Here is a 2,215-nt window from a genome sequence, read left to right as displayed (position 1 = left end):
TCAGAGAAACATGTTTTTTTTCCCCCTTCCAAACCTTGTTATCCAACGTACAGTGTAGGGGTACCCACAGGGATTAAAAAAAAAAATGGATTCCCAACCCTTCTAACTGTTGGTGGGAATGTAAACTTGTATAATCACTAAGGAGAACAGTATGGAGGTTCCTTAAAAAACTAAAAATAGAGTTACCATAGGATCCTGCAATTCTATTCATGAGCATATATCCAGAAAAGACAAAAACTCTCACATGAAAAGATAAATGTACCCCAATGCATGTATGGTAGCACTGTTTACAATAGCCAAGACATAGGAGCAACCTAAATGTCCATGAACAGATGAGTAGATAAAAAAGATGGTACATACGTATAGTGGAATACTACTCAGTCATAAAAAAGGAATGAACTAATGTCATCTGCAGCAACATGGATGAACCTAGAGATTATCATACTAAGTGAAGTCAGACAAAGATGAATATCATATGATATCACTTACAGGAGGAATCTAAAAAAAAGGGATACAAATGAACTTAGTTACAAAACATAAATAGATCTACTGCTGCTGCTGCTGCTAAGTCGCTTCAGTTGTGTCTGACTCTGTGCGACCCTATAGACAGCAGCCCACCAGGCTCCCTAGTCCCCGGGATTCTCCAGGTAAGAACACTGGAGTGGGGTGCCATTTCCTTCTCCAACGCATGAAAGTGAAAAGCGAAAGTGAAGTCACTCAGTCATGTCCGACCCTTAGCGACCCCATAGACTGCAGCCTACCAGGCTCCTCTGTCCATGGGATTTTCCAGGCAAGAGTACTGGAGTGGGTTGCCATTTCCTTCTCTGAAATAGACCTACAGACATAGAAAAATAATTTACGGTTAACAAAGGGGAGAGGGTAGAGGGAAGGATGAATTAGAAGTTTGGGATTAACAGATGCACATTACTGTATATAAAACAGATAAACAACAAGAATCTACTGTATGGCACAGGGAACTGTATTCAATATCTTATGATAACCTATAATAGAAAAGAACATAAAAAAGAACATATATATATAAGATATATATAAGTGAATCACTTTGGTGTACACTTGAAACTAATAAAACATGGTAAATCAACCATATTTCAATTAAAAAAAGATTCCTAAACTCACTAGTAGCCAGGAAATGTAGATGAAAGAGACATGGTGCCACACTTCACACACATAAGATGGGCAAATGTTTCAAAGTCGGTATCTCTGTTATGCATGGCTGCATAACAGACCACCTCCCTTAAGATTCTTAGAATCTCTCCTACATAACAAAGATCTAGGAGACAAACCTTCAAATCTGACATCTCAAAACCAGAAAATGATCGTACAGCTGCATCCTTGAATTTGATGATTTACCTCAATATTTATTCTAAGACCAAACTTTATTGAAAAGTCTCCAGATTTAATCTTCGCATTTTCTTACTTTGAGGGCCTTTTGCTTGGATAGAAAGACTACTCCGGGGTCTCACATTTTCTTTAAATGCTGCTGCAAAACTAAACAGTTCCTTCTGTAGCCCATCTATTTGGCTTCTCAAAACCATATTTACTTGTTTTATCACAGGCATCAAGAAGAAGCCATTTGTCACCTTTAACTTTTTACCTGGGAATGTCCCCAACCAGACGTTACCAGATGTAGTGGGCCCTCTAGTTAATTTCTGGGAAGAACCTTGCATCTTCTGCTTGACGGAGAGAGTAGAATCTGGCACCTGGATTAAATCAGAAGGGAGAAGTACATCCTACACTAAGATTTTCATAATTCTAACGTCCTGGAGAAAACTCTGAAATTCTCCATTACTCTTGAGCCCTGAAAAACTGAAGACTTTCAGTTTGTGAATATATGCCTGCAGATAGATTTATCTTGCAAAACAGTAAAGTATGCAGAATCTTTGAGGAGCCAATATTTATTCAACAAATTTCACAGGAGAGTCACTAAAAACATTATGTGCAGTTAGGTAAATAAAAAAACAGTTTTAAAAAATCTATTATCTTTTAATTACCTACTTTTTTTTTTTTTTAAACAAAGGCCTGCTTAAGGAACTTGGCTTGGAACCAGACAAAGAAGGGTAAGGCATAGGTGGCTTCCCTAGTGGTCCAGTGGTTTAAGACTTTGCCTTCCAATGCAGGGGGTCCAGGTTCCATCCCTGGTCAGGAAGCTAAGATCCCACATGCCTGAAGGCCAGAAAACCAGAATATGAAACAG

General features: G+C 38.4%; 1 long non-coding RNA gene across 1 annotated transcript; it reads right to left on the bottom strand.

The window, feature by feature from the left end:
• Positions 1 to 275: 275 nt before the first annotated feature.
• LOC145514961 (uncharacterized) lies at positions 276 to 1,264 on the bottom strand. Its single transcript, XR_014060595.1, has 2 exons — positions 1,138 to 1,264; positions 276 to 835 (listed from the first exon to the last, which is right to left on the bottom strand). It is a non-coding gene; the product is annotated as an uncharacterized LOC145514961 (long non-coding RNA).
• Between the last annotated feature and the right edge of the window lie 951 nt (positions 1,265 to 2,215).

This window comes from Giraffa tippelskirchi, chromosome 7 (genome assembly GCF_054371585.1).
Source record: "Giraffa tippelskirchi isolate mGirTip1 chromosome 7, T2T-mGirTip1v1.2.pri, whole genome shotgun sequence".
NCBI lineage: Eukaryota > Metazoa > Chordata > Mammalia > Artiodactyla > Giraffidae > Giraffa > Giraffa tippelskirchi.
Note: the sequence above shows the minus strand (reverse complement) of the source record. Positions and strands in the feature narration are given on the sequence as shown.